We start from the raw sequence: 7,451 nt of genomic DNA on the forward strand, positions 1-7,451 counted from the left end.
TAAACATGAAGAAGAATTTGGCAAACAATCAAATCACATTGCCATGTTATTTGTATGTAATGTTACATTAATGACAATGACCTGCAACTCTTCTGGATGGTCTTTCTCCTAATTTAAAATAAATTGCAAAGAATATTTCTTAAGATCAACAGACATAAATAAGGCTGTAAATTTGATTTTATAGTCATAAATACAACATTTAAAAGACTAGTCTGATTAACTGATGACTGAGACAGGATTGACCTCACTTTCAGGACGAGGGAACAGGGTGAGAAGAAAACCTTCTCCATCGGCAATGGAGTGAGCACTGAACTGTGGGGGAAGTGTGGCATCTTATTCAACCTCCAGCAGATAAGATTGCCATTAGTTATCTACCACTGAAACAAACATACCTCCAAGTCTATTTGTAAGGTTTTTGCCTTTAAGCAAGTTATTTTAAAAATATTACCAGTACCTCTTCCAAGGTCTGTGCAGTACGGGATATAAGAACCACTGGATGAAAAAAGATCAAAGTTCAGCTAATTTGTCTTCTACCATCCTATTAGTCGAATGCCACAACAACAAAAGAATTGATCGCTAACCATGCCAATCAATGTCTACAACAGGAGTGAGGAAAACAGGTAATACTAAAAATCTTTGGGAAGTCCAGATTCCAAGTCATGTATTTGTCTTAACAACAAGAATAACAGCTTGTATTTGTGCGGTACGTTTAATGTAGTAAATGAGCCACTTCATAGGAACATTATCAAACAGACTTCGACACTAAGTTACATAAGGACATAATAGGACTGATGATCAAAAGCTTGGTCAAAGGGGGAAATGTTAGGGGGTGCCTTAAAGAAGGAAATAGAGGGGGAGGAAATTCCAAAGCATAATGCCTTGGCAGCCAAATGGTAGACGATAGCTCTGCAGCAGTGGGGGGGGGGGGGGGGGGGAGGAGGGGAGGCAAGAGGAGAGCTCTGCAGCAGGGGAGGGGGGAGGCAAGGGGTAACTTTGCAGTGGTGTGTAAACAAGGGGAGAGCTGTGCAGTGGGCGGAGCTCTGCAAGGTAGGGAAGGCAAGGGGAGTGCTCTGCTGCGGGGGAGGCATTGATGGAAGCTCTGCTGCGGGGGAGGCAAATGGGGAGCTCTGCAGGGGAGGAGCTCTGCAACAAGAGGGAGGCAAGGGGCAGCTCTGCAGACAGGCTGTGATCGTTGGGATGTTTGCAAGAGGGGGTGATCAGCGGCCGGTGGGAGGGTACGCAAGGGTGGTGATCAGCGGGGGTTGGGGTATGCAAGGGGGGGGGTGATCGTCTGATGGGGAGAATGGCAAAGGGGGTGATCGGCAGACAAATTGAGGGGGGGGGAGACCAGCAAAAGGGACTGCATGGGGGATGCGGGGGGGGGGGGGGGGGGGGCGCGCGCATGTCCTCACCCTTTAATGTGAAATGAAGAAGATAATTTGTTTTAACACTACAATATTTATTGTTGATTATGTTAATTAGCCAGGCAACAAAATAGTGGTCAAAACATTTGGATCAATTAAACAAGTGCGTTACGATGGAGTAGAGGGCGGCACGGTAGCACAGTGGTTAGCACTGCTGCTTCACAGCTCCAGGGACCTGGGTTCGATTCCTGGCTTGGGTCACTGTCTGTGTGCAGTTTGCACATTCTCCTCGTATCTGCATGGGTTTCCTCCGGGTGCTCCGGTTTCCTCCCACAGTCCAAAGATGTGCGGGTTAGGTTGATTGGCTATGCTAAAATTGCCCCTTAGTGTCCTGAGATGTGGAGGTTAGAGGGATTAATGGGTAAAATATGTAGGGATGTGGGGGTAGGGCCTGGGTGGGATTGTGGTCGGTGCGGACTCGATGGGCCGAATGGCCTCTTTCTGTACTGTAGGGTTTCTATGATTTCTATGATTTATGAAGATAAATATAAAGTATTGTATAAAGGACCAACAAACAGCAGATGTATGCGTGACAAAGGTCTGTTCATTAACAAATGTAGAAAACAGTATTGGGTATAATAATTAATCATTCATTGATGGTTTACAGTCAATATGACGCGTTTATCAACAAAAGTAAACAAATACCACGATATAGCTCAAGGAGGGTTGATGAATATGACCTTGCTCACATCATGCTTAAAGCCAAATTTGGAATTGTATTCAATTTTAGGCATATAACCTTTCAAAAGGACTTTACTGCATTAGAAAGGAAGTTTAAAATAGTAGTAAGGGTGATCAGTGAACTTGGAGCTCTATGTCAGGCGTCTTTGGGGGGGGGCTAAATTGAAAAGCTCCCGAAAAAAACTGGCTTGGGGATCATGATGCACAATTAACCACCCCCCTGCCAACTGCAATACAGGCAGAATGTCAAATTGGTGCTATCTACACATTTGAATTCTCTCTACCTCAAACAAAGTTAAGTACATGTCATTGGCAAGATTGATCAGTAAGAAGCCAATATTGTATTATCAGCCAAACTGCATCGCAGTCTCTGACGCACTTTCCTCTCTTTTCTAAGACAAGGCGGCACACAATCGGAGTCAGCAGGAGCTAACCAGAGGGGGACAGGCACAAGTGCAATCCTTACCCCAGTGGAGGACATATGGTTGGCCATTATTAGGACAACTATTGCTGAGCGCCACAGCCCTCCGACTGCTTGCTTCTAATTCAAAGTTTACATAATGTTTGAATCCCTTCATGTTCTCATCCTTTGCAATCTCCTCGTGTTGGACAAACACCTTGAACTCTATTTCTTTGTCTGTGGGCTTTTGTGCTTCTTCTCACCATTATCATTCATTCCTTCAATAGCTTGTTGCTTTAGAATTCCTTCCTCAAACACCTCTGCTTCTTTTCCTACTTCTCCTCCTTTAGGATCCTCCTTAGAACCTGTTGGAGTAATTTTCTAGTCATCCCTCCAAATATCTAATTCTTTGGGTACAATGTCCATTTATTTCTGATTAAAACTGTGTGGTGCCTTGGGACATCTTTCTACATTAAAGCTATATCAATGCAAGCTCTTGTATGTTCTGAAGAGAGACACAGAGCGCTGAACAAGGCTTCTTGAGGTGCGACATGATCAGAAACTGCTCAGAGACAAATAGGTGGAATCAAACTATTTAATGTGGCCTTCTCATGCTGAACTGGAGATTTCTTTTGCTTGTATGTTGATAGGTATGTGTAGCATACACTCAACAAACACAATTGATACTCTGTTGATTAACTGTATAAATAAGAAGGATGCAATTATTGATCAGACAGATTGCAGATAATCTATAGAAATAGTGAGCACAATGGGGGTGGCACGGTGGCACAGTGGTTAGCACTGCTGCCTCACAGCACCAGGGACCGGGGTTCAATTCCGGCCTCAGGTGACTGTGTAAAGTTTGTATGTTCTCCCCGTGTCTGCATGGGTTTCCTCCGGATGCCCTGGTTTCCTCCCACACTCCAAAGATGTGCAGGTTAGGTTGATTGGCCACAGTAAATTGCTCCTTAGTTTTGGGGAGATTTCCAGGGTAAATACATGTGGGTACAGGGATAGCGCCTGGGTGGGATTGTTGACAGCGCAGGCTCGATGGGCTGAATGGCCTCCTTCTGCACTGTAAGGATTCTATGAATGGATTAAATGGCCTTTCCCTTAGTCCATATTTCCAATGTTCTTGTATCAATCTCCAACCTAACATAGAGCTTGTTGGCTTCTTCACTATTATGAAAAAAAATGACTGATTGTGAGCCTCCTGAAGCAACCAGAATAGTAAATCAATTTTTCAACCCATATATACAACATCCTCTTTCAGACATCAAAAACCTTGATACAATTTATAGCCGATTTACAGACTTCCCACCTTGATGGGATAGGATATTACAGGTGCAAGCTGTAATGAAAAATGGCAGGATTAGGGGCGGCACAGTGGTTAACACTGCTGCCTCACAGTGTCAGAGACCTGGGTTCAATTCCAGCCTTGGGTGACTGTGTGGAGTTTGCACAATGTCCCTGTATCTGCGTGGGTTTCCTCCGGATGCTCCAGTTTCCGTCCACACTCCAAAGATGTGCGGGTTAGGCTAAATTGTTCCTTAGTGTCAGGGGGACTAGCAGTGTAAATACATGAAGTTACGGGGATAGGGTCTGGATGGGATTGTTATCGGTGCAGACTCGTTGGGCCAAATACCTCCTGCACTGTGGGCTTTTTTAATGTAATGCCTTCAATGAATCTTAACAGAATCCCTAAACTGCAACATTATCAGGCTCATGAATAGATCAGATTGTTTTTATAGCATGTTTCTATATATTTTTCTTTCTCATGAATCCCACTACAAAGGAGTCAGCTTCAGGTGAATAACATAGACAATATCAAACGCTGTGACAAAGAACAACAAACACTCTTGTACAGTTACACTGAGGAAGGAGTTGCTGTTCCCCCCTTTCACAGTCTATTGTAGTTAATCAAAACAAATAGTAGGGTGCTTTAAGAATTATTGTTTATAAAGAGGATTCATAAGGAATAACGTGTGAAACAATTAGTTATTTGAAGAGTGCTTCCAGAGTGTTATAGCTGCTGGTGAGATAATTAACACAAATATATTTTTAAACTACCAATTACTTCAGATAAGTTTACTTCAAAGCCTTATTTAAATGAAGAGATGTCCCCCTTCCACACTCTGGCAGGGTGGGAGAGGCTAACGGGCCCGGAAAATTCAATCCCGGGCCCACTCCTCACATTTAAATGACATTAAAATTAGATTAAAATAACTTACCTGTCTTCCGGCCGGTTTCCAGCGCAGTCCTGATGGCGCCTGAAATCTGGGGCTGGGCGATGCGCTCGTGGCGGGAACGCATGCGCGAATCCTGCGTAGAGCCGGATGCAAGATTGTCCCACCCGAGGAAAAGAGCGCGGCAGGGTGGGAGAATTGCCCCCCTGAAATTTATTGGTGAGAACAATCACACTGATCAACAAAAGGAGCCAATGGGCACATAGTAACATTTATACCACATAAGGGTCAAGTAATAATCATCTTCAACAAGGTAGAACACAACCATATCACCTTGACCTTTGTAATAAATAGAGGGTGACTGGATGAGGCTAAAGAACACACGGCTTTATTGCCAATGAACAAATAACTATATTTACAACGGGGTCAGACCAAATAACTATGCAACTATACACTCTCCTTCCTGGCTCCAACTGACGATCCTCCCCTGGCCCAGGATACGTGCCCTCCCTCTTGGTTGGCTCAGCTTCCCACCTCGACACTACTTAGTCAGAGACCCCTTAAAGGGGCCATGCTATCACAACCTTCATCAGCACCACCATCACTAAATCATTCATTATCAACAGTTTGGGGGTCAGAAGTTGGACAGGATTTGACATTTCTAATCCACAACTGCAAGACCAAACATTGCTGGGTATCTGGATGAGTGGTTCACCTCATGACCCTTCAAAAGCCCTACACCTATAAGGCTTAAACTAGGTGTCTGATGGAATACCCATCACACATTAACGTGATATGGTTACTACAGCTTGTAGGGAGCTCAAAACCATCCAGGGGACAGCAACTCACTTGATCAGGGCTTCTGCCACTCGACTCAATATCCATGCTTTGCCACTGATGCACTGTGGCTGCAGTATGGACTATCGATAGAATGCACTGCAGCAACTCACCAACGTTAGTTTAACATCATCTCCCAATCCCATTGCCTCCACCACTGAGATGGGACAAAAGCAGCAGTATTATGGGAATGCCATCACCTCAAGATTCCTTCTCCCCACCCCAAGAAACACGCTATCCCTGATGTGAACCCATTTGTCACTAGGTCAGTATTGAAAATTGTTTGGCAGGGCTGGATGTTTGGCATTCCCTTCAGATAGAATATTATGTCTGCCCCAGATCGCTTCTCGGCCTTCTGGCTAAGATCAAGTGTATGGTCGGCACCCCATTGTCGGCCGCACTTGGTCGAGGTCATTGGGTTACGCTGAGGCTTCATATGTTTCATATGAAGCAATTTTTAAAAGCGGCATCTCGGCCTTTTGGCTAAGATGCAAATGAGCTCAAGCATTGGAGGAGGAACCTCCCCCTTCTCCAATCAGCTTGGCTCATGTAGATCAGGCCCAGGACAGGGTGGTTTGGTCGCTCGCCCTGTCTTGTCAGCCTGGATCTGAAATGTCTCAACTTGTTGAGACTCTGAATTGGATTTGATTTGATTGAATTGGAAAAGTATTTTTTTTTTTAAATTATGTCTGCCCCATCTTCTCGGCCTTTTGGCTAAGATCAAGTGTAGTATGGTTTGGATACTGCACTTGGTTGAGGTCATTGGGTTACATTGAAGCTTCATATGTTTCATATGAAGCAATTTTTAAAAGCGGCATCTCGGCCTTTTGGCTAAGATGCAAATGAGCTCAAGTCTTGGAGGAGGTGTTGCTTTGCTCCTCCAATCAGCTTGGCTCATGTAGATCAGGCCCAGGACAGGGTGATTTGGTCGCTTGCCCTGTCTTGTCAGCCTGGATCTGAAATGTCTCAACTTGTTGAGACTTTGAATTGGATTTGATTTGATTGAATTGGAAAAGTGTTTTTTTTTTAAATTATGTCTGCCCCAGCCACACCCCAGTAATAAAATTCTGATTCCCCAATCATAGGCCCCACCCTTACTTCCAGCAGCGGATCTGTAAAGAGGAGGCAGAGATTCTGCCCATACAAAGCCCTGCAGAAATCCTAATGCCAGATTGGGATTTGATGGTGCATCTGAGGCTGAATCTTTGGTGCATTCCCACTGGAGTTATGGAGCAATTGTGCTGGGATTAACTGGATTTTTGGTCGTCGTAAATTCAAGACCTGGTTGGCAGCTCAAATCCACAACTTTCTCACCTTGGGGCAACAGCAACTGAGTCAGGCCAACACATTGAGTCTGTGTCAATGGGAAGCGGTTTTATTTCTCCACCATCTCTGTAATCTGATTATGAAGTCAGCTGAATCGAATTTAGGTACGAGGTGTGAGGGCACCTCCAGGAGGTAGTCTCGCACTGATCTGCTTCAGGCAAGGCAACAAAATCTAAACCGTTCCCAGATGGTCCCTTGCAGTGGTTAGGAATACTAAAAGTTTAACTTCAATCTTTTTTTTATCCCAGCTGAGAGCCCATAGGCCAGCTCTCTGTTACCAGTGTATGACTTGCATGCCAGTGAGTAATGTTTGGGAATTTGTGTAAGCATACTTTCCCTGGGCAGGAAGCGGCATGGAGCCGGCAGCTAGACCCACATCGCTGCACATCAGTGCCAGTCTCAAAGCACTACCTGCATTATAACTTTCATCCAGAAAGACCAATAGGAAAATAGTCAATAATTGTAAAGACAACTACAGGCGTAATAGAAATTATTTACTATCCTTCGCAGAGCAATCATTTTACTAAAAGACATGAGTAAAAATAAAACAAATCTATAAAATAATTTCTCTGTTTTAGAGTAAGTTGTTAAAAAGTC

At 44.3% G+C, this 7,451-nt stretch overlaps 1 pseudogene; it reads left to right on the forward strand.

Annotated features, from left to right (window-relative positions):
• Positions 1–6,222: 6,222 nt before the first annotated feature.
• On the forward strand, positions 6,223–6,425 carry LOC144496198 (U2 spliceosomal RNA; annotated as a pseudogene).
• The last annotated feature ends 1,026 nt before the right edge of the window (positions 6,426–7,451 follow it).

Source organism: Mustelus asterias, chromosome 7 (assembly GCF_964213995.1).
Source record: "Mustelus asterias chromosome 7, sMusAst1.hap1.1, whole genome shotgun sequence".
Classification (NCBI taxonomy): Eukaryota; Metazoa; Chordata; class Chondrichthyes; order Carcharhiniformes; family Triakidae; genus Mustelus; species Mustelus asterias.